We start from the raw sequence: 25,494 nt of genomic DNA on the forward strand, positions 1-25,494 counted from the left end.
TGTATAAAGTATCAGGTGTCAAATTAGAACTGGTTTATTTGGTTCAGATCAAATTTTGTACCAAACACTACCACACATACCTATTTTTCTAGGCATAGAGGTTGGGAAATGTTACAAATGTTCCAAAGATTATATAAAACCTTAGGCATAAGATCCGCATAAGAAACCTGTTTCAGGCTGTATTCACTGGAGTAGAGCCCAGCTCAGGCTGCATGTGGGAGATGACATGAGGTGTGTCTGTAGGAATTGGATGTTTTCAATCCAGTATTCATTTTTATTATTTTTTAGGTCTGACACTGAGGGTAAGGATTCTGGATGTCATGGTTTGAGTTCCTTCAGAAGTAGACCCTGAGGATTCCAGGGCATCTAGTTTCTTAGGAGAGATCCCAGGAAACACAGAAGAGCAGAAAAGAGGGACAGGGAATGAAAGACAGACAATAGTCTCCTATGGTTTGTCTCTCTCTCTTAATCATAGAAACAAACTGAGAGTTGCTGGAGGGGAGGTGGGTGGGGTGACAGGCTAACTGGGTGATGAGCATGAAGGAGGGCATGTGATGTAATGAGCACTGGGTGTTATGTGCAACTGATGAATCACTGACCGCTACGCCTGAAACTAATAATACACTATATGTTCATTAATTGAATTTAAATTAAAAAATTAAAAATAAAAAAGGGAGTGAAGAAGCCAAAAGATTTAAAAAAAGAAAGAAAAAGAAAGAAAGACAATAAATGGCTTCATTCATTAAGCAGCTCTATCTTAATCTCTTTGGGTATCTCTGGGGGACACTGACACGGGCACTTCCGAGTTAGATCTCCCTGGCACTTGTCAGTCATTGGTTACGAGCTGTTTTTAGGGTTCCCTCATATCCTTGCACTTCTGGCCTGCCCCAGGCATGTGAAGAACAAGCCTTAGCAGCCAGAGACAGCCCTCACACATTGGCCAGCGCCGACAGTGGTGTTTGAAAGGTGTTTACAGGAATGGTGAAAGTGGAGAGCTTATGGGAGGACACTTACAGCATCTGCTACGGGAGGTCAGAGATACAAGGTTCAAAGATCTTGGATCAATCTCACTTTGGCAATAGAATGAAATAATATTTTAGCCTGAGGCTGACACAGAAGATAAGGCAACTGTTACGGAAAGCAGTATTTCCTTTGGAAATACATTAGGACGACATCATTTCGTACACTGGCATACAGTTTCTCAATAGATCCAACTCTCAGGTTTATGTTAAGCATTGGAAGGAGCTGTCTCTGCAGTTGAGCAGATGAAGTGGTTGGCTTGCATTTGGGGGGCAATGTTGTATGAAAAATAGACTGTCTTTAAACATTGGAATCATATTCATTCTTTGAGAGGCACATGAGACCTGAGACTGAGAAAAATAACATAACTTCTGTTTTCATAATTAATTTAGGGCATGTGCTCCTTGAGTGGAATCCTGAGTGGAATTACCTGCACTGTTTAACTTCCCTCTCTCTTTTTCTCCAAGGGACTAAAGTTAAGTAAGTGCAACTTAAATATTCATGAGATGTGACTCCATTTATATCTAAAGACCAAACGTAATGGAGTTATGAATGGGTCCACTCTTTGGGGGTCACTGGGAGGTGTGGTATGCCGGGGACATGGAAGGGATTTCAGCCACCTTTCTTAGCAATCAGTTAAAGCTCTTTTAATGATTAACGCGATAAATTCAGGAGCTAAACAGATATAAAGAGTTAGCTACCATAAGGTAGACTGCAGACTCTGCTTTTCAAGATAAAACACTAGGAATAGGAATGCAAACAATGCTGTTTTACAGTAAAATGTGGACAAAATCGCAGATATTCATTCATATCTTACTTCTTCGAACAGGAATTAAGGAAAAAACAAACCAAGAGTTGGGAATTAGGAACAGAGAAAATAGGAGAGAAGGACATTGCGAATCAACTAATCCATAGGATTGCGCCTCATTGGCCCTGTTTATTCTAGATGGCGGTTCTGCAGGCCCAGTACTTTTCGCCCTAACCTCCTGATGACCCTTACTGTTCTTAACTCTGGATTTCTATCATACCTCTTTCATCTGACCCCCTAGCTGGATTAGAGGAATAGAGCTGAGACCCTGAGATGTTGGACTGGACACCCTGTAGGGCCTGAAAAGCCACATTATGCACTGCTGTGTCCCCAATTCCTAGCTCCATGCCTGACACACAGCTCGTGATGAATACACAACTGTGCATGGAAAGGAGAATGGTGGCGAAACTGGTATCCAGCCAAACCGCCTGATTTCCAAGATCTGGGAGCCCCCGGGAGAGACCTTGAACCCTGTCCATGGGACATGGGGTTCAGAGGCATTTGACACAGTAGAATCAAAGGGGCGGGGGAAGCAGTGGGGTCATGCAAAGAAGAGTTTGCCTGAGTTGAGGGATGTGCTGTGGTGGGAAATCAGCACCGGTGCGCAGTGAGGGCAGGGCCAGAGCTGCACCTGCGGGAGGCGGCCCTGCAAGGCCCTCGGGTCCCGGCACACGGAGGCCTCTTCCCTCTGCGCTGCTGGCCTTTGCGTGTAGTGTGTCTTCAGGTCAGCATGCGGGACATTGCATCGCCTTTGGTTTCGAAGCCCGGCCCTGCGTGCTTGGCCCTGGGGTGAGCCCTGGGGGTCCTAGGTGTCAGCGAGCGACCGCTTGGCCCCACGCTGCTCTGCACAGGGCAGGCCCGAGCCTTCCCCAGCGGCCCCGGCGGCTCGGGGCCAGGCGTCCCCGCGCCCAGGGCATCTGCACCCGACCTTCTCGCGATGCCCTTCTCTCTGGAGGGCATCTCCCCGGTAACCAGCTCTGCCCCCGTCCTCTGTCTTCAGCGGGGTTGGGCGGAGGCCGGATCCGGCCCGCGGGCACCAGGCCCTGGTGGGGCCACCAGAGTGCGAATGTCCCCGGGGCGCTGCTGGGCCTCCTGCCTCTGGGCCGGGCCGCGAGTCTCTGGGCAGGGGCCCCGGCCCCTCATCCTTGCAGCCCACGCCCTGGGGACCTAGCAGCCGGACAGGTGCATGAGACGCCCTCGTGGTTTGGAGGTTCCCTTCCCCCTGGAGCTCTGCGATGGGAGCATGGACGGCCTGGCGCTGGAGGAGGATAAAACTCCGCACCGGCGTTCAGTTCCAGAGCCGGCTAACATCTAGAAGTTAGGAAACATTAATTCTATCCCTTCTCAGCCAATATTTGGATTTACGGCCAGAAAAGAAGTACTTTAGTTCCTTGAAGCATTTACCTCATCTATAAAACAAGAACTACGGCTTCCCATCACTTAGAATTGGAGGGATTTACTGACCTTAACCAAATGGTTATCTAGAATTAGCCATGTATTATACTTTGCATTCCTAGGATGTTTTATTCTTCTTTGAATCATGATCAGCCGCCGTTCGTTATTGGATCCTTTTAGCAACACAATGAGGAAAGTGAGGCAGTTATTATGAACTCAACTGGTAGGTTTAAAAAAAAAAAAAAAAGACCCAGGGAAGCTCCGTAGCTTTGCACAATCTTACAGCTGGTTAATGAGGGAACCATCTCATTTTTAATATGTAGAGAGAGCATTCAGAACATTCCTTCGGCTCTTAGCGTGTGCCGGGGGCTGCTCCTTATATGACACAAAGGTTAACTTGTCACGTCTTTAGGACAACCCTCAGAAGTGGGATGGTGGGCTGAAACTTCGTCCCGGTTCCTAACTCCTCGCTTCGGTTCCTCACATCTTTGCCACAGTCCGGTGGAGGGAGACGTCTATGCCCTCACCGCTTGGTTCAGCCACGGAAGCCCCTGTGCCCAGTTACACGTGGGCCTTGCAACCCCGCGTGTGTCCGCTCCTCCTCCTGCCCCTGTCATTGCCGTCGGAGAAACCAGCCAGCAAGGAGGAGGGATGCTCAACGCACAGCTGCCCCAACTGACGCACAGACTTCCAGTAAAAAGCAGAGCTGCCCCAGCTGCTGCAGTGAGAAGATGACAACCCTCGTATCCTTGGGCCAAGCCCAGCCTATTTGTAGATCTGTAAGAATGATTTTTCTTTAAAAAATGATTTTTCTTTAAGCTACTAAGTTTAACAGTGGTTTCTTACGTAGCATTACCATGGCAATGGGTCGCTAACATGCATAGGTAATGCTATTTGTTATTCCTATTTTATGGGTAAAGAAATGGAGGCGCAGAAAGGCCAAGTTGCTAAGGTGCTCAGTAAGCAGAGGATCTAGAACTCAAAGACCCTCTGTCTCCATAGCCAAAGTTCCCTAATCCTATGCACCGCCTCTCTGATATTCTAATGGGAATAATTCTCCAAGGATATTTAATTATTTGGGAATTCTGTTTTGAATTCTGTTCTGTCTCTACCACTGCAGAGGCAATGTGGTATTAAAAAAAAAAAAATCTGCAAGGATTTTGATGTTAGACATTCCCAGGTTCAAATCTCAGCTCCGCCACTTACTAGCTGTGTAGCTTTGTGTAAATTATCCAAGGACTCTGAATTTATAGTCAAATAACAGTAGTGAGTGTTCATCGCTTCGTTAATCCCACTCACTGAGCACCTCTTCTGAACTAGATACCGTTCTAGGTACTCCCGATGCTGAAAGGAGTAATACTCCAAGAGCTGCAGTCTAGAAGCAAACACAGACAGTAGGGCAGCAAGGCAAAGGGGATGGCAACCACGTGGCACAGGACCGATCAGGAGCACGGATGGTGGAGTCCTAACCTTGTGTATTTATCAGGGTTCTCCAGAGAAACAGAACCAATAAGATCTATATTACTCCATTTCTTACAAGATTCATTATAAGGAATTAATTAGCTCATTTATGGAGGTTGAGCAGCACAAGATCTATAGTCCGTAACCTGGAGGCCCCCCAAGAGCTGATGGTTAATTCTACTCTGAGCCCAAAGACCCGAGAAGCAGAAGAGCCAACAGCGTAAGTTGTCCCCTGAGTCTGAGTCTGGAAGCAGGATAAGACGGCTCAAGAACGGGCGGAGAGAATGAATTCTCCTTCACTCAAGCCTTTTTACTCTATTCATGCCTTCGCCAGATTGGGTGAGGTCCCCCGCCGCCCCCCCCCACCTCCCGACACACACATTTGAGAGGGCAACCTGCTTAATCAGTCCCCTGATGCAAATGCCGACCTTACCCAAAAATACCCTCACAGATGCGCTTGATATAATGTTTAACCAAATATCTGGGCGTCTCTTGGCCCCCAGTCAAGTTGACCATGAAATTAACCATCGGACGCTGATTCGGAAGGTGGTCGAGGAAGGCTTCTCAGAGGGGGTGGCACTTAATGCTGCGCCCTGTGTAAGAAAGTGTATGTGTAACGTATTAGCCTAACGTATATCAGATGCTCGTTAAATTCTAGTTTTCTTTCTCTTTCAAAGGTCATGAGAACAAGTAATACTCTTTGGCCTACTGAGAACTTTTCAGGCCATAAAGCACGGGGGATTTTTTTTTTTTCCTCCTTATGTGCTGAATTGAAGAAACACTGACTCTCTTGCTGATGACGAGGGTCATGGGCACGATTCACTTGTAATTGCGCAACATAATTCTACCCCCCAAATAGAATGCTTTTTGATGGTGTCTTAAAATCTCCAATTGGTTTTTACTTATGAGGTGAATTTACAGTGAGTTATGTTACAAGGTAATTCAACCTGACAAGACACACCATCCTAAACATTCACAGACACAGTTTTGCTTCTCCCTCGAGAAGAAGCTGTTAGAGTGGAGCGGTAATCGCCGTAACACGATCAGCATGGGGGAGATCGATCACACCTAGGAAAGTGACCTCTTAGAGTTTCCTTGCAAAAGGCACACCTTTCCTGTTGATTGATTACACATCAGGGTTGACCATCCCTGGGTGGAAAAACCCAGTGTGGCCCTTAGGCGCTGCTGGCACATGCACTTTTTTTGGTTAGGGTTCATGAAAGATTGATGTGGAGCTGCTGTAGGGCAGGGTCCCAAGTACGCATGCCGTGAAAACCCAGCTAGTTCTGAAAAGAGAGGAAAGGATTTATTGCCCATGAATATAAATACAATAAAGCTCAATTCAAAATGGTGATTAAATTTGAATAAACCCACCGAGGAGGGCACTCCCCCTCAGAATTGTAGGGAAGGAGACTGAGATGGAGTCACCGAAGGAAAGGCCACTGCCCTGAACATCCTGTCCCCAACACGTCTCAGGGGGTCTGGTGTTTTGGTAGATTTTACTTCTCGATTTATATTTGGGGTCACAACTCTCACTTTCATACAACCCCTGTTCGTGAAGGCACGCTCCGTCCTCCACCCCAGATTGTCGGCATCATCACCCGACTAACAGTTGCTTCCCCTCGTTCCTTGAGGAAATGGACACTGGCTGTATAGTCTTTCTCTTCACTGCCTTTCTCCCCACCTCCCGGAGTAACTTCAATATCCCCAAAGATAGGACATCCATTCCCGTGTCCCTCGACTTCAGGGAACTTTACCTTTGCTTACTTGCCAGAGCTCGTCAGCCCCTGCTGTCGTTCACTGCCTCAATTCTGAAATATTAATTGAAAACATTCTAATCTCTGACCACATCTTTCTATCTTTTCCTATCTTTGTCTCTCTCTCTATTATCCTCACTAGGTTTTTCCAAGTTCCTGGGACTGCTAATCCCTTGATCCTTTTACTTTTCCTCTGTCAGTTCCCACTCATCGTCACTTTGTACTCAGCTTAAATCCTATTGTCTATTACTTCAAACTTTTCCAGTGGTGGCGGGGGGGGGGGGGGTTGGGGGGGGGGTGGCGCTGTTATCTTAAATCCCTTGCCCTGTTTTCTTATGTCTCGGCCATCTGGAAAATCTCCCAACTTTAGATCAATCTGATTCCCCGCCCCCCTTCTTATCCAGGATGCTGAATGTTACAAAACGAAGATACAATCCCGCAATTCTGAAAGCGAATGTCATGTAAGTGCTGTTCATGCCAATTAATTTCACGATCTCCAACCCCAAATGGATCAATACCACCTAAAATTTCTTCTACGGATCCCTCTTAACTTTCTGTCCCACTCTGGGCTCCAACTTTTCAAAATGTTTCCAGTCTTTCTGAACATCCATACTTCCCGTCTCTTCCTTTCAGCAGACGACTCTGTCTCTGGCTTCATTAAAAGAGAGAGAGAGAGAGAGAGAGAGAGACTGAGACTCATTTAGATTGAAACTACTTCAAAGTTCTACCACCTTATCCACAAACTTACTGTGTTCAACTACTTCTTCCCTGTTCCTGTATCTTCCAGTGAAAAACTGAAATGCATATCCTGTTTTGAAGCCAGTCCTCTGTGATTCCAACCCCTTCCCTTTCATCATTGTTTTCTTACCCAATACATCCAATCTCTTATAATAGAAACCTCATTCTCGGATTCGTCTTCTTCCTCATTTTCCATGTTAGACAATCACTAGGACTTGTCGAAACTACCTCCTAAATATTTCTCAAATTCATCTCTCTTTCTTCATCCTACTGCCACTGGGTTGTTGCAATAGTCTTTTTATAACCAGCCATTTGGCCTCCAGTTGTACCTCGATCCAATCTGTTCTTTGTATCTCAGCCAGGGTGATTTTTCCCAAATGCCAACATGACTTCCCAGTTTAAAATCTTTTCGTGCTCCACATTGCCTTTAAAATAAAGTTCAGAGTCTGCAAGGCAGCTCGCAAGTTTTCCATTATCTTGTGAGCCTACGTCTCTTGCTTTATTTCTCGCCGATGCCTACCACCTCACCTGGGAAACTAAGGAGTGAGGCGACTGAATTTCCACAAATTTGCCACATCTGTTCTTACCTCATGGTCATTGCACTTGCTAGAGCTTTTACCTTTTTAAAAAAACCTGTTCTTTACTCCACTATAGGTTTTAATTTAAACTTAGTTCCTCCTCTAGGAACTTCTAACTTGACCCTCCCTTCAAGACCCAGTCAGATATCCCCTTTATGTTTTTCCATTGCCGGGTATTTCCACCATTTTCATTCTTACCACGCTGTATTGCCATCATTTGTTTCTGTGCTCTACCACACTAGACAATGAGTATGTGAAGGACAGGAATTGTCTTTTTCACTGGGTTATTCCCCAGAGGGCTTGGTGCAAGCTAGAGGTTCAAGAAATAGTTTTTGCAGAAAAAAATTTCAGTAGCGTAGTGACAGTTGCTATGGTATTTCCCTGTACAGAGTGTAGACAGCAGAGATGGTTGGAACCACCAGTCGACAGGTAGTTCACTTAAAGAGATAAAGAGCGAATGTGGACAGAACCCACATGGAGGGTATGGGATTATGGGATCAGATCCATGGTTTGGGGTTTATTATCATTGGGCCTTCAGGAGGAGAGAGAGCTAAGCAGCCCATAACATGGAGGAGAATCAAGAAACATAACCATGGCAGATTTTGAGTTCATCTTCGTTTGAATTATCATCTTTATTTTGGGGAGTTTTAATAGCTTCTGATATTCTATAATATTCATCTTTATACTCTACCTTTGTTATGAATAGGATGATTCTTTACAAGGTGTTTTGGTTTGTTTGTTTGTTTTGGATAAGGGTGGGTAAGAGAAGACAATCTCTCATTTCTGAAATCATTTTGTGCCAGAAAGATTTTCAAACATCGTGAGAACGTGTAGTATTTTGTTTTTGTGCCAGGTGGTTGGTTAGGCTTCATTCAAGAGCAGCGTTTTATTAGGAATGTGCTATCATAGATAGTTTCCAGGAGGGCATTTGATATGGATTCTTCTATGGAAAAGAAATTCTCAAATACTCATTTCTCTGCTTAAAACTCTTGGATAAAACAGCAAGAGTAGAGTTGGCCTAATGGGACCATTTAAAATTCTGTGTTGCAAATAGTGTTGCTAAAGAGAGCTTTTAAGTCTCCCATAATTCTAGGTTGTACCCACTCACTGCTGGTTGTAGTCAAGTTTTAGGGAGGGTATTTGACAATCGAGGAGTAATGAGGTTTAGTGTACATTTTATGTAACCTTCTATCAGGTAGGCCAATTAAAATGTTACATCTGAAAAAGCACATATTCTGATTTCTGCCTAGGGATGTAATACATTAACTTACATTTGGACATGCTTTTGCTTTATGCCCTTCAATTAATGACATCTCCCAATTTACTCTCTTGGGCTGCTTAGCTCTCTCTCCTCCTGAAGGCCCAATGATAATAGACCCCAAACCATGGATCTGATCCCATAAAAGACAATTGGTATTCACTGAACAGAACATGAAAATATGCCTTGTCCATGTCGATACTTTGGCTAGTCCTTTTTCAGTTGTGGTAAAAACGAAACAAAACAAAACAAAAAACCCACAAAACAAAACTAAAAGTGAGATTGGACTGATTTTTTTTTTTCAAGGGCATTCTTTCCTTCTTAAAAAAAAAAAAATGGGGATCCCTGGGTGGCGCAGCGGTTTGGCGCCTGCCTTTGGCCCAGGGCGCGATCCTGGAGACCCGGGATCGAATCCCACGTCGGGCTCCCGGTGTATGGAGCCTGCTTCTCCCTTTGCCTGTGTCTCTGCCTCTCTCTCTCTCTCTCTCTGTGACTATCATAAATAAATAAAAATTTAAAAAAAAATGGAGCAAAGCCGCTTGGCCAAGAGAGAATTATTACTGTTACTGGAACCCTTTCTTAGTTTCCTAAGACTCCTAGGGTAAGGTAAGGAAAAAATGGACCAGCCTGGCTCATAGAATCCTAGAGAACTTTATTGTGCTTATAATGACACTGGGATCATAAAAAACAAGCAACGTAACAAAACAAATTGAGCCCAATTCAAAGGCAAACAGTTTTTCTGTAACATAGTTTAATGATTTACTTAAACAGAAAAAAAATGCACAAGGTAAAGAATGATAACTAAATGGAAAAGTACAGATAGGACAGTTATGGGAGTATTTAGGGACCGAGCAGGAGAGAGAGGAGTCACCAGATACGTTTTCTGTATAGCACAGATTCTTTATTACTGTACTTCAGTTGTGCCGTGCATTCAATCACGCCAGCCTAGGAACCGGAAATTACAGCGGCTAATTACTTGGCAGGTTTTAGATCTGACCTTCAGTTGAGGCCCTGTGTGAGTCTGCTTGGCTGTCATAATGTGTATACACATACACACGCATACGTATTCCTGCCGCAGATTCCATGTCTTAAACAACAGAAATTTATTTTCTCAAAGTTCTGAAAGCTGGAAAATTCAAGATCAAGTCTCTGGAAGGGTTTGGTTTCTGGTGAGAGAGCTCTTTTTCTGGCTTGCAGATGGCAGCTTTTGTCCTCACATGGACTTTGCTTTGCGTGCTCTGAGAAAAAGAGAGAAAAGGAGAGAGGAGCCTCTGTCTTTTCTCTCTCTCTTTTCCTATAAGGCCACCAGTCCTTTTGGGGTAGAGTCTCACTCTTATGACCTCATTTAGCCTTAATTACCTCCTAAAGACACTCTCTCCAAATATAGTCACTTTGGGAGTTAGGGCTGCAACATGTAAATTTTAGGGAGACAGACTTCAGTCCATAGCAGGGCCGAAGAACGACGAAGAGATATAATTAGAACCTAAGAATAAATAAATGTCCAGCCTGTTGCAGTAACAGGGCTATGAATGAAGAGGGTGGAGCTATAGAAACCGACTGATTCTGTTACCGAGCAGTTGAAATTAGAATCCCAGATCCAACTAAACCAAAATTCAAAAAAGCAAAATATAACTGGCGGGACAGAGAAGGTAAACTGTGTGATGAATATAGAGCTGTGCCACCCATTCCTTTTTCAAGGAAGGGCTTGTTGTCAAGCTGCCGGGAATGCTTTTTGCAGGCAGATTCCAGGGGGAGGGCCCCTGCAGGTGCCCTTCAGCTGTAGGGAGCCCCATGCCCAAGGTCGCACGCTTCCCCGAGCAGCCGACATCCAGAGCCTGAGGGCCAAGGATGGTAGGAGGTTGCCCTGTCATCACGACTATGGGACGCTCTCCTGGGCCCGGGGAGCTCCAGAGTCCCCGGGGTGGGGGTGGGGGGGTGAACCTGGGCGCACACCTGGCGCCCTCTCTCCACTGTGAGCGCCAGTGCATCCACCACGCCCTGGTAACATCCTGCACGCTCTGCTTCCTGGAGCCCCTAACCTGCCGCGGGTGTGATCCCGCTTCGCCTGCTCATCTGCTTCAATCTCGGTACAGCGTGCTCGCAAGCCAAAGCAGGGGATGTCTTTATGTCGACCCACAACTAACTTCACAGCCTGAGTGTGAAACCAGTGTTTCCACGGATCTTTATTGTTTTCTTTTGTTTCCAATGTGTGTATATAATTTGTGTAAGATCGGATCACTTTATATCTCAACCCATTTGTGTGTGTGTGTGTGTGTGTGTGTGTGTGTAGATTCACAGATCGACACATCTCTTCGTATGTTTTTTGACTAAATCATGGTCTTTCTTCCACGTCAGAATATGCTTACGCATAACATAGGCAGTTTCAATTTTTTCCCCAAAAAACGTTTTGACTTAAAAAATTTAAACTCTTGGGGCACGTGGGTAGCTCAGTCGGTTAAACCTCTGACTCTTGGTTTTAACTCAGGTCATCATCTCAGGGCCGTGAGATCAAGGCCCGAGGCGGGCTCCACACTCAGCGTGGAGTCTGCTGCTCTTTCGCTCTCCCTTGTCCCCCACCTGCTCTCGCCCACTCCATCTCTCTAAAATAAATAAACGCATCTGAAACAAAATCCAACTCTTCAGAAAACGTGAGAATATACTTTACCTGGATTAATCAAGTATGAATCCAGGCTGCCATGTTTCCCGTGTGTGTTTACATACGTGTATATGTGTGTATGGAAATCTATTCCCTAGCTTACTTTTTTTGTAAGAATGTAGTATGTGACATGTATAACATACAAAATACATGTTAACTGTTTATGTTCTCACTAAAGGCTTCCAGTCAACAGTAGACTATTCAGTTTTGGGGGAATCTAAGCTTATATATAAATTTCTGAATGCACAGGGTGAGGGTCATTGCCCCTTACCTCAGTGTTGTTGGAGGATCAACTGTATGTATTTTTAACTCGGTTATTTGTTTTTTTTTCTAGTTCAATTTTCTTTTTTTTATTTTTATAAATTTATTTTTATTGGTGTTCAATTTGCCAACATATAGAATAACACCCAGTGCTCATCCCGTCAAGTGCCCCCCTCAGTGCCCATCACCCAGTCACCCCCACCCCTCGCCCACCTCCCCTTCCATCACCCCTAGTTCGTTTCCCAGAGTTAGGAGTCTCTCATGTTCTGTCTCCCTTTCTGATATTTCACACTCATTTTTTCTCCTTTCCCCTTATTCCCTTTCACTATTTTTTATATTCCCCAAATGAATGAGACCATATAATGTTTGTTCTTCTCCGATTGACTTATTTCACTCAGCATAATAACCTCCAGTTCCATCCACGTCGAAGCAAATGGTGGATATTTGTCGTTTCTAATGGCTGAGGAATATTCCATGTATACATAAACCACATCTTCTCTATCCATTCATCTTTTGATGGACACCGAGGCTCCTTCCACAGTTTGGCTATTGTGGACATTGCTGCTAGAAACATCGGGGTGCAGGTGTCCCGGCATTTACCCCAAAGATACAGATGATACAGATGCAATAACCCGGTTATTTGAAAGCTAGTTTCAGATGTCCATGTAGTTCACCATGAAATACTTTACCGTGTATTTCCCAAATATAAGAATTTTCACTTAATAATAACAATGCACAAAATAATGATCAGACCCCAAATATTTAATATTGTTATGTTATCTCTAATGTATAATCCACCTTCAAATTTCCCCAGTTGTCTCAAAATATCCTTTTTTTTTTGAGATCTAGTAAAAAATACACTGAATTTATTGCATGTCTCTTTAGTATTCCTTAGTTATTTCCTCTGTCCTCTGCCCTCCTCCCCTACCATTTTTGTTTTTGTTTTTGTTTTTTGGTCTTTTATGGCATTACCATTTTTGAAGTGTACAGACCAGTTGTTCTGTAGAATAATCTTCGATTTAGATTTGCCTGAATGTTTCTTCACAGTTAATATTACATAGATGGTGTAACCTTCAAGTATATTATATAAGAGGTGATATTATATCAATCTGTCCCATTGATGGTATTAGTGTTCATCAGATTTCTTCATTGCAAAGGCCCTTTTTGAAGAAGCAGATTTTAATAGAGATTTACAGAGATGAAAACGCGTTAGTCTGCTGAACCATTTCTTTTACACTTCAGCTTATTTCCCCACACCATACTAATCCACATCCCATGACAAATGATAGGAATATTATCAAAAGATCTAGGGAAAGTGAACTTGTGAATGTGACATTCATTCTCAACTCAGAAATGTCTTTTTCTTTAGACGTACCATCCAGTAATTTTGTCTTCCTAGTGTGGCCTTTTGTCATTTTATGACAGTGTCTACCCAAAAATACTTGGGAGATCTCTCTCACAGATCAGACCATTCCTACCCTTTCGTGACCTTCAATATTGTTAGTATCTGTCCAATGTCCAGTAAAACAAAAGTAGAGCAGATGAACAGCAACATTACATAAATACTACATATCATATGGGGACGAGGGGGGATGGAAATGAACTCCAAAAGATATAAGGCACAAAGCAATGTGGATGATCACCAGATGGCCCTCTCCAAAGTTAGAAAACTGAAGGATTATTGGAGGCCATATTGATAAGGGAAAAGAAAGAGGGCGGGACACCAATGTAACAAACTGACTGCCAATTCTATTGAGTAGCTCACTGTTTCCTCCCTTTTATCACTGTTTGATCCTGGACAAGTTACTTACCTAACCTCCGTAAACCTCATTTTCCTCATCTATTAAATAGGGATGAAAACACCCAAAATGCATAATTTTTAGAAGCATTAGAAATACTGGATGCTCAATTCCTGACTTCCAGCAAGTATCATACAAACGGTATCTATTGTTACAAACATTACTTTTTATGGTGTTTTGCAGTGGACATACAATAGTCTCATTACATATTTGATTTGATTCTTGCAGCCCAACCCCTGCTTCCCCCATGGTATAGATAAGAAGTGGAGGGTCAGCAAGTTTAGCAAAATTGGCAACTCGTCAAGTCACAGGCTGACAAAACATTAAAGCTGGGACCCAAACCCAAGTCACGATTTTTAACTAATATTCCTTTCACTAAACCATGTTAGACTAAGAGTGAAGGAACAGTGCCATCTTCCTACAAGAAAAAAAATTATTTTTAATGTCTCTAAAATAGGTGAAAAATAGCAGTCGCATAGTTTATGCAATGCTAATATTAATGAAAGAAAAAAATGTCAACTCCAAGTCATAGAAAATAAACCATTAAATAGAATTGCAAGAAACAATGTTTCTTAGAAACAAAACAATTATCTCAACATTTCCTCAGAAGATATACTCCCCAAATGTGTGTGTGAAAACCAAACCACTGTTTCTTTGTCTTTTTAAAGAGTTACAACATGAGTTTTAGGAACATGATCATTAGATGTTCTAGCACTGTTTGGCAGGAACACATGCTTGTTATAGAATAAATTATTCTTTCTAGTTGGCTTTGTGGGCATTTGTTTATACTCAGATGAATTAATTAATTATGCAAATAATTATATAACCATTTTACTATGTAAACTATGTGCTGGTCTGTGCGTATGTAAGATGGCTGACGTCTATGTGGTTTTGTAATCTATTTAAGGTAGGTAAATAAATACATATGTAAATAAATCAAGGAAATATTTATTGAGCTCCTGCTATGTATCTCATACTTTGTGAGGCCCCAGAGATTAACACAATGACAAAAGACAAAGTTATTGCCCTCAAAGAGATTATAATTTGCTGGAAGGAAAAAAATGAATAGGCAATGAAAATATATACACAAAAGAACTTTCAGTTAAAGCTAGTTTGCAATACAGGTCACAAAAATAACAAAAACACACCATTTTGGGATTCCAGAGAATGAATGAGAGGCCTGCGTCTTTTTCTGCAAAGAGCTGAAGGGACTCTGGGAGATTTGTGCACCTTTGGAAGCACTTTCTAGTTCTCGGCATCAACCACTGGGTTGAGCCCTGGCCCTTTGGGCACTTCCCTGCCTGTAATCATGTCTCCATAGAATTGGAGTTGATTTTTCTGGAGTCATCAGGAATAGCTTCTATTCATATCCAAGACCCTTACTTTTAGTTTAGGGACTTGTCCTTCCATATTCGTTTTGTCAAATTACATCCTGTTAGTATAGTCGGGCGGACTGATTTTTTTTTTTTTTTTTTTTTTGCACTGAGTATTTGGTCTCTTTTTGGTTGCTTTTGTCATAGAATAGAGACAGAGTAGGAGTGAAGGTGTTCAGAGCTCGTTAGGCTGGTGATCAAAGGCCATCAAGAGGTGTTCTGACACCTGAATAAAGCTGGTACCTTCAGTATGACTTTTTCTCTCTGATCATCTGTTTCATTAAGCAGATGAATCCTACCTCACAGATATTTATGGTTTATTAAGCATTTTCATACATTACCTCATCATATAACAACCTTGCAAAATAGGATGGGTCCCCTTTTGTCCTTCTCTGACAGGTGGGGAAGTTGAGAGATGACACATTTTTTTTAGTTTGTTCAGTATCACATGTGGAATAAAGACCAAGCTGAGAGTACAACCCAGTTATTTCAGGCTCCGGAATCTTGGCAGTTTTCGCTCCAGCACACCAGCGTCCATGACATGCCATCCCAAACAGCATGCTGCCTTGTTCACTGCCTTCCTTTTCTCCCATCTCTCCGCTCCTTCTCTTCAGCCTTTCTCTCCCTGCCTCATCTTTCCCTTCCTCATTCTACTCTCCATTTCACATTCTTTTCCTTCCTTCCCCTTCCCTTTCATTCTTCTTCTGCCTCTTTTTCTCCTTTTCCTAGGAACTGATTGCTAGACGATCGCTGGCCAGCTGAGAGAGGACCTCCCCGATCAAACTGCCCCCCACCTTAATGGTTTGGATCAGCAGGGCTCTTGATCTAAAAGGAGGATACAGAACAGGTTGTGTTCGTTGTAAAATCATAAACCAGGATACGTAGAACATCTTGGTTGGAATGGAAATTCAATTATTTCTGATTCTTCCACTGGGCAGTTGGTTTCCTTAGGCCTGATATTCAAAGTATGAGGGGCAAGGGACTGGCAGCCAAGGCAGCCAGGAACACCTTCACTGAGAAAGAGCCCGAGCGGAGTGATACGGGTCTTTGTACATTGACAGCCCTTGGAAACAGTTCCCAATGTTGTTTTCCGTCGCTCCTGCCCATTTGTGGGAGAATCGACTCCAAATTAGGCCAACTGGGAACATCTACGTATGAAGAATAACAGAAATTACATGTGTCACGTATGTGACACACATGCCATGAGAATGACTTTATAGCTGGTGCACTGTAATCACAGTCTTGGAAGGACAGCTAAGAAGCAAGAGACTGAACAGAAAAGTCACTCTAAGAACAATGTTCTCAGTCCTCTTTTCTAGACACAAAGTGACAAACCTTGCCCTTCTGCCTGTTTTGTTCCTGCCTTTTTAAAGTGCTTGTTGAGATTTATATTTGAGGCTATTTTTGGAAATAACTGGAGCATGCCATCACCTGAGTAACATGCAGAACGTTTAGTCCCCATGTCTCCAGAGCTCCAGAATTGTCCCTTTTGGTCCCATCTACCCATCTGTGCATTTGGTCCCCAGAGCCCTACGCAAAACCAAAAGCGATGAAAGTCTTCGGGAATCTTTAGGCTTTTGAACATTAAAACCACTGGATCTGGGGTCAAGAAAATTCTGAACTCTGGGTCCAATATCTGCCTTTAATACTATGTGACCTTGGAAGAAACACTTGATTCCTCTACAATTTATTGCAAAATGAGGAGACTAGACTAAGGACAACAGCCTATGATTTTAAGATACCATAGGAACAGTCTGCTTCCAGCCCTGAGGCATGGTAAGGCCACTTGGGTCGACCGAAATCACTTTCTGGTTTATCTTTCATTGACTTTTACAATAACATTACAACAGAACAGATGTTTTTGATGTTTAATGAATGATTGATATAAATTGCCATAATAATATTGCTTTACTGTTTTCGTCCTGGTTCATTAGCTGTCATTAAAGATGCCACGTGACTTGTGTTTTGCACGTGCGGTGATGTTACCATCCAGAAGCTGAATTCCTTCCCCCACCAGAAGATCCCCAAGTCTACCATTTGAATCAATGGAGGTGTGAAATTCATTCTCACACCATCTCTTTAGGAGATCACAAGGTCATTGGCTCCCATCAAGAACGTGGATGAGGAAAACAAGATACTGGAATAGAGCAAGAATGAGAGGAGCCAATTCCCACTGCTCCCTGAAGTTTAAATAGTTCCCCTGTGGTTTCAAGTTCAGTTCTGTTCTGCTTTTAATTTAAAACCATTCTCTACCAGGCAACTGATTTTTGCTAGTCTCTTGGGTGATTTTCTAAGACAGATTTCACTGTATTCTACTCTTGTGTGTGCACTTAGCTCCCATTAGCAGTAATGGGTGTTATGCATGTATAGTTCCCATTAACAATAATGGAAATTATACGTGTGCATCCATAGGAAAGTATGCTCCCCAATGTTGGAATTTTTTCAGGAGGAAAAGGACTCCTTCTGCAGCATTTGGCTTTTGTTTTAGGCTCTCTATTGTGGTGACGATTTGTGCTGCAAAGAATGAACACTGCGTGGAAGACTGCCAGCCTCCCCGTGTGCAATCTGTACAGTATTTTTTTAAAATCTTGGTTTATGATTTTTCTTTTGCGTGACCAAAACAACAGTCAGGCAAAACTTGTTAAAGAAGTAAAACAGATCCAGATCATTTAATAAAAGGTCAGAGAGGGGGCTAAGGAAGTTCCTTAGAATCAGGAGTTCTGGTAGGTAATGTTACCTGTGTGAGGGTAACAAATACAGATTTGAGCAGATGGAGAAAATAATTCTTCAAAAATAACTGAGTGCTATTTACGCAGACCATAACAACCTCCCTCCAGAGGAACACGATTTAACCCAAAGAGACCATTTCTAACATAATACAGTGATGAAAAACTGTAGGCCGAAGGTGATATTACAAGGGCTTGTGAACCATCAGCATATTAATTTGGGAACAAATCATGCAAAGATAAGATATTTAGCGTCCATATGAAGTCGAGAATATGATTCATTGTGCATTGGCAGATGCACTTAATATTTAAAATGTTTTTGGGCTGTCAAAGCAATGGTCGAAATATTCATCTCTTCCGAGTGCCTTTTGCTGAATGTCCAGCACTGTTCATCTCTGGCGGGAACTGGTCTGTGTCTAGACCTGGACGCCCGCCCCGCCCCGGCACTGCTTAGAGATGTACAAAGTCAGGTCGTGTGTAAGGCTTGGGCTTTGGTGGGAAGAGATATGTAAAAAGCCTTGGGGTGTTTAAGAGCACAAACCTTGGGAGAGATACACCTGGGCCCTTAGAAATGTTTTTTACTCCTCTGAGTCCAAGTTTCCTCATTTGTAAAGTGAGGATCATAATTCTCATCCTCTAGTTGTTTTGTGGATTAAGTGAGGTCCAAAACTGCATTAGCTGAACTATTATTAACCTATCTGGGGAGATAAAATTTGACAATACTAGACATCAAAACATTTCTCTAGCCAGATAACGTTGACTAGCTTCTAATTATCTCTAACCTGTTGTATATTTTAAACACATACTTTATTTTTTCATTATTTAGCCATAAACGTGCTTGTCATAGCCTGCGCTTCTAATCTTAGGGGAAGGATAAACATAGCAATATTCTTAGGAAAATAACCCCAAACACACTTACTTTATTTTATTTTATGATTTTATGATGTCATGATTTTATTGTTTCTAGGTGGGGGAAGGAAGAGGGAGAAAGAGAATCCTAAGCAGGCTTCACGCACAGCATGGAGCCTGAAGCGGGGCTCGATCCCACGACCCCAAGATCATGACCTGAGCCAAGATCACGAGCCCAACACTTAACTGACTAAGTCACCACAGCACCCCAAACACTTCGTTTACTTAAAAAAAATTTTTTTTTAAAGATTTATTTATTTTACAGAGAGAGCGTGAGGGAAGAGTGGCAGGGGGTGGGGGGTAGAAGGAGAGGGAGAACCTCTAACAGACTCCCCACTGAGCATGGAGCCCCAGGCAGGGCTCGATCTCAGGACCCATAAGATCATGATCTGAGCCAAGGTCAAGAGTCAGACACTTGCCCACTTAACCAACTGAGCCACCCAGGCGCTCCTGCTTTATTTTTAATTCTAACTGAAGTTCAAAAAATTATAGACCCCAAATTTCTAGCTATCCAGAAACTTACATTTCTTTTTTGAGGATGGTGAGGACTTAGATTTTCTTTCCCTCATTGACTCCTCACTGTGATAGTGAATGTGCAAGAAACGATGAAGTTCTTTGCGATGTTTATACGTAATTCTATTATGGTCTTAAAGATATTGAAATATTACGTAAGAACATAGGTCTTACCCTTTCACCCAGTAGATTCCCTGGTCACTCAGCATGTTAAGGAGGAGACCGTGTGTGCGACCACAGGCCTCATGCTCCACCTCCATAAACGTCAGTTTCTTCATGTGCAAAGTGCAAATAGCTGTGTTTACTTCACCAGGTTGTTCTGAGGAGTAAATAATATAACAGAAATGTAAAGGACCTTCTGTGGCGCTTAACTGTTAAGCTTAATTCTCAAGCTCTTGGGAATGACGAGAGCAGCGTGGGGAGGATACCACCGTTATGGGCTGTGGGCAGCCACAGCACAGGACGTACTTTGGCTCCTAAGGGAATATTGGGAGCGGAAGGGTGAGTACGCTTACCTCGAGTGAGAAGTGTTTCAGAAGGTGAAAAAGGACACACATTTTACCGATGGCTCAGGTTCACCCAGGGCCTAGCCAGCAGCAACAAGGACATGCCCAGAGTCTCCTCAGAGCAGTGTGTCCTGATGCCGAGAGAGCAGAGCTTGTCTCTGAGACAGACTAGAGCAAAGATTCCCTCAGCTTTGTCCTGGGGTGGATGGTGAATTCCATCCTTATCATGGACAAGGGCCGCTTTGTAGAATTCCTAAGTTTTTGGAAGGATTCATTTTTTTTTTTCTAACAAGCAAATTGCATTTATAAGCAATTGGAGCCCCCGGTTTTATGGCACGTGGATGTGCCAATCAGGATTTATGGGTAAGTCTAGATAGTCTGTGCTTCCGCAGAGTTGATATCATCTGTCTTCAAAGTTGAAAAAATAGCCTCTATAGTCTTCTCTGAGTACATAGTCAGCTTATGATTTTATATTTTTTCCCAAACTCTGAGTATAGCCATGGACCACTAAGGACCGGTCAACGTGGGCTTGTTGCTCTTACTTACGGATCGTTACGTAGTAGGTGTGTGCTCCTACCTGCTGACCACACACTGATGGTTACCAGAGGGAGGTGGGCAGGGGGACGGGTTAGATGCCTGATGGGCACTAAGGATCCCCCTTGTTGTGAGGAGCACTGGGTGTCGTAGGGAAGTGTTGCATCCCTATACTGTACGCCTGAAACCAGTATCACCCCGTATGTCAACTACCTGGAATTTATATAAAACCTAAAAAAAAAGGAGATCTGTGCATGCCGATTTGCTTGGGGTGAGACAGAGCCACTGGGTGACTGGGAATTGCTACCCCCAACACCCTTTATATTCTTATCATATTTTATTTTTCTTGTATAGAACTTACTTCCACCTGCCCTCTATGTTTTTGTCTATCGTCGATCTCCATGAAGGTAGTGACTCTGTTGTTCTTACTGCTCTAAGTCTGGATGCAGATCACGGCCTGAAAGGCGGTGGGGCGCAGGCCCGCGTGCTGACTGAGGTGGCTGACGAGCAGCCTCCTCCTTTTAATAGCCACGCTTCCCACGTCGGTGCAGCGGAGAATAGACGGGAGGGGCCTGGGGGTTCCATCTGCAGCCGGGCAGCTTGCCCCGGCTGGGTCCCTCGGGCCAAAGATGTGGGACGATCCCCACCATTGCCCAAGGCTCTTCGGACAGCTCGGCTGATTGTTTCTGAGCCTTGGCTTTCGGATCTGTGAACAGGGATAGTCCCACTACTCTGTAGGGTCGCAGTAAGGATCACACATAGTCGTATGCGCCCTACTGTGTTGTGGACTTTTGCTGTTTCAGCATAGCGTCCTTCAGGAAAGGTGAGTTTGGGGACATCATCCAACCACTTGTGCTCGGCTTCCAGGAGCCAGATGAGCTTGGGTCACATCTGGTGACTTTTCGAAGTCTTAATGGCTTCTTCACCTGGGAAGGTGAAGTTATTATTAATGAGTTGTCATTGATGATGTTGAGCATCCCATCCGGTTACGAAAGTCCATGTCACGAAAGACTCTATTTTCCTTTTCGAGGTCCTGCCTGGGGGTTAGGACTGTGTAGGTGTCCTTCCAACTTCTACAAAAACATGATAAAGGGAATTTAATGTCAGGCATTTGCCTCATTTCCTTTATCACCATCGGGCACTGTCCTACTTGGGGTGACAAGTCCCCACTGACAATCCTCAGGCTTCCAGGGGTCTCCCCCACAACACCCCGCAGTGGCTGCGCGGTCCCCGGGCCTCAGGGCCAGGCCAGGCCACAGGCACCTGGACGGGGGAGGCTGGGGGGGGGCAGGCTGCAGGGGAGGCTGTACCACGCTCACCTTGATCTGTCTCGGGAAAGCGTGTCCTGCCCCCGGTGAGTGCCAGGGACAACCCCGCTGTGCCCAGGCCCAGCGCTCTGCCCCCGGGGCCCCAGGGCTGGGCCTGCGGGTGACCTGCCTGCCCCCCAGAGCAGTGGAGCTCATGCGTCTCCCAGGGGGGAGGCCAGAAGGCCAGGCGGGCAGCTGCGGGCCCAAGACCCCCGACTGCGGGAGGCTCTTCCTTCAGGGCCTCCCCTCCCAGTCCCAGCTGGGGACGTGTAGATAGAGGCGGCCAGGGGCAGGGCAGGGTAGGGGCAGGGGTTTAGGTGGGCTGGGTGAGGCGACAGAGGTACTTCGAGGCCCACTGGGACTCAGGCTCCGTAGATTTTAATCCATAAGGTGCTCCAGGGCTTGCCCTAATCTCATCTCTTCTTCCTTTCTCCCCTAAACTTACCCTAAATCCCGATTAGGCAAATCCTAACGGCCTTTAGTAAGAACCTCACCTGTGGGGTTTGGCTCACGATGCCTTGGGTGTAACGGTCTGATTCCTTCGCCACCACGCATCTCATTCTTGTACATCTAAGATCCAGATCAAGTCCCACCTGGCCCATTTGATCCTATAAACCTTACACATTTATCCTTTTCCTAAACTATTACTATATTTTATGCTCATCAGATTTAACTCATAGATTATATGGCCCTCTGATGCCTGAGTATTTTTTTTTTTTTGCTTCTCATCATCTCTAATGGAGTGTTGGAAATACAGTAAGTCCACACAGATTTATTGATTGTAAAGGTCTAAGTGATTTTTTTAAAAATATTTTATTTATTCGTTCACGATAGACATAGAGAGAGAGGCAGGCTCCATGCTGGGAGCCGGATGGGATGTGGGACTTGATCCCAGGACTCCAGGTTTGCACCCTGGGTCAAAGGTAGGCACCAAACCGCTGAGCCACCCAGGGGTCCCCAGGTCTAAGTGATTTCTAACCATTTTTTTTCTAATTCAAATGGAAGCATTTTTGATAACCCCAAACTCTCTTTCATTTATTTTGAATTCTCTTCTTTTTTAATCTTTTTAATTCTGTAGAGAGCCATGCAAAGAGCCTAGTGTAGACTGTGGTGTATGCTAAATGCACAGTAAATATTCGCCTTATTGTCCTCCCCCTCACTGGCTTTGTTTCTCACAGCACAGGTTGTGTGTCAGCAGAGAACATGTTTCAAACTTAGTCCTCCCTAAAGACACGTGCCTACAGTTTTCTCCAAGGCCTCAGGGAGGAAGGGTAACCCTATTTCACCCTTCTTGGGGTCACTATTTCTTCTCTCTTCCCACCACTGCCATAATACTTCTTTCTATTAGTCACTCTTATTGCCAGCCTCTTCTTCTTCTTCTTCTTTTTTTTTTAAGATTTTCTTTTTCTTTCTTTTTAATAATAAATTTATTTTTTATTGGTGTTCAATTTACCAACTACAGAATAACACCCAGTGCTCATCCCATCCAGTGCCCCCCTCAGTGCCCGTCACCCATTCACCCCCACCCCCCGCCCTCCTCCCCTTCTACCACCACTAGTTCGTTTCCCAGAGTTAGGAGTCTTCATGTTCTGTCTCCCTTTCTGGTATTTCCTACCCATTTCTTCTCCCTTCCCTTCTATTCCCTTTCACTATTATTTATATTCCCCAAATGCCAGCCTCTTCTAAATTTATTTTCCCCTTTAACCAATATGCTGACCTCTCTCCCAATGGAATCTTCCAAAGTTCATGAGCTGTTTATTCTTAACCATAGCGTTGTATATTCATTAATAAAACTATCATGAGAGATAACAATTTGGGCAATTTTAAATATAATTCTTTGTATAATAATGGCAACATCTTTCAGTGATTTTTTTTTTTTTGTATACTTCAGAGAATGCATTCTAGATCATTTGCTTAGATTCATTTTTCCCTGAATGGTTCCCAATCATTCTTTATGTTATTTATTTATTTTTAAAGTAAGCTCTACACCCAATGTGGGGCTTGAACTCACAACCTCGAGATGGAGCGTTGTATGCTCCACCAACTGAACCGGCCAGGCACCCCTCTTAATTAATTTTAGATGTAAACAGAATGAGACTTTTTTTTCTATTTAAAGAAATATTATTTACCCCGAAGTAATGTGTGCAATAGCTGCTTGAAAGAACCCAAAATAAAGAATCACAGCATCATGAACAGAAAAATTAATTTTCTTTTTTATGAACTCATTTTGGTTTTTGAAACCAGTTTGCATTTCTTCTAAAAATTGAGCAAGGGGTGACTATGAAAGGATGTAGCCTTATTAAGGGTGTCTGTATGCTGGGACTGTTAGATCCACTTGAAATTCTGGCTCTGCCGTCTGCTAGTTGGGTGAACCTGACAATTCTTTTAACTTCCCTGGGCCTCAGTTTTCTCATATATAGAATGGATATAATACAGCTGCGCCTACCTTCTAAGGGTTTCATGTTTTTGAAATTAAATAATTTTTGCAAAAGACAACACAATGCACTGAATACGGTGAGCACTTGATGCAACTGTGGAGTGACCGTGTCAGCCAGGAGAAAGCTTTGCCTTCCCCATAGTCCATCAGTAATTCCCCAGGCACCTCCCTCAGCCCGACCTTCTCCGTAGCTCTGAATTCACTGGATCCACAATCCTTTGGGAGTTGCCGAGCTGAGATTCATTAACTAAATGGTTCTCCTCATGTCTGGGGAGCTCCCTGTGGAAAACCAGGGAGAAATGTGAGGAGCTTTGGCCCTAAACAAAATAATGAAGGAGACAATTTGTGGTGTTTAACATCTTTGCATTTTCTTCTTCTGTACCCTTTGGTGAGAACTGTCATGCGCCTGGGAACCTGTGTGGCAGCAGCCATGGTTAACTCTAGACCCACCATTAACTCGGTTCATAGACACGGCTTCAAACAATATGGTAACTGGATGCCATGGTGATAGATGACAGGGGCAGTTCAGGCACGGGAGCGGGGAGCCCTAACAGGGAGCCCTCTCTTACTCCTGCATTTACTCATCCATGTATTCATTCATTCACCTAATGAGAAGGCCCTCTGTGCTCCATGCACTGGTTAAGGTGTTGGGAACAAAACAAAGACTGTCCTGTTTCAGAAGCTTAAGGTCTAGCAGGATAGGTACACAGTAAAATAGATTGGATTTATTTATTGGATACGCAATAAAATGACCAATGCGGGAAGACAGAAAGGATGGAGACCTACCTTAGCCTAGGGGTCGGGCAGGCAGGCCCCTCAGAGGAGTGTTCTTTAAGGTAATAGGCTGAGGGATTGCAGAGCCCTGCTTGCAGGAGTGTGCTGAGAACCAGGGCCTGTTAGGCGGGCCAACATCCTGTCACCCCTTAAAATGGATATTTAAAAACTATTTGTTCGATATTTATTTCTTGAGGCCAGGAAGAAATTGATTTTTCTATTACAAAAAATTATATGCAAAACACATTCACTTAGTAATTCACTTCAGCTGGGTCAAAGCAGAGTCGATACTGTGGAATTATTCAGTGAAGTGTTCTCTCTTCTCTCCCTTCTCCCCAGTTGGTGTGTGTTTTGAACCAGAGAACTTCTTGGGCGGCATACTAGAAATGTAAAATTTACATAATAAAATAAACTACTCGTCCCTGATAAATAGCACCATGCCACGTGTTATTTGGTGTTAGAAACTCAACTCACTGCCAACTTTTGGCTGTTACTCACAATACATTTTGCAGAAATACTTATTGAGTCAGTATATCTAGGGGATATGTGGGTATTTTTTCTCCCACTTGGGTGTGCTGACTCCTTTTTCCAGGAGCAACAGCAGTGTCAGTTTCCCCAGTTAAATAAAACCCGGGGACCAAGTCAGTGAGGCCCGTGTCCCTCATGCTCTAGAGAGGTTTTCCC

General features: G+C 43.8%; 1 protein-coding gene across 8 annotated transcripts in view; it reads left to right on the forward strand.

The window, feature by feature from the left end:
- The window catches only part of LOC144318267 (uncharacterized), a 158,306-nt gene that overhangs the window by 84,435 nt on the left and 48,377 nt on the right, over positions 1-25,494 (forward strand). The window contains exon 4 of one of the 8 annotated variants that reach the window (XR_013384103.1): positions 15,834-16,985. The exons of the other annotated variants lie outside the window; for them this stretch is intronic. The gene's annotated coding sequence lies outside the window, so the exon portion shown is untranslated. Of the gene's footprint in view, positions 1-15,833; positions 16,986-25,494 lie in introns of those variants that run through there. 8 annotated transcript variants of the gene reach the window in all.

This window comes from Canis aureus, chromosome 8 (genome assembly GCF_053574225.1).
Source record: "Canis aureus isolate CA01 chromosome 8, VMU_Caureus_v.1.0, whole genome shotgun sequence".
NCBI classification, from domain to species: Eukaryota; Metazoa; Chordata; class Mammalia; order Carnivora; family Canidae; genus Canis; species Canis aureus.